Genomic DNA, 252 nt, shown 5'->3' with positions numbered 1-252 from the left:
TGCTGCTGCTGCTGCTGCTGCCGTTGCTGCTGCTGCTGCTGCTGCAGGCGTTCCTGAACGGGTGGCCCCACGTTTTTCTTTGCTCCATTCCGGGCGTGGCTTTGCGGCCTGGAGAAATTCTGGTGCATCGCCTGTTTAGCCTGTGGGGCCCGCAGCAGCAGCAGCAGCAGCAGCAGCAAATAGCAGCAGCACGCGCGGCCCTCAGAACCCGACTAGCAGCAGTCCTGGCCTCTCGCTGGCTCCCCGTTCCCC

This window comes from Eimeria tenella, genomic scaffold (genome assembly GCF_000499545.2).
Source record: "Eimeria tenella Houghton genomic scaffold, Eth_scaff4413, whole genome shotgun sequence".
NCBI lineage: Eukaryota > Apicomplexa > Conoidasida > Eucoccidiorida > Eimeriidae > Eimeria > Eimeria tenella.
Note: the sequence above shows the minus strand (reverse complement) of the source record.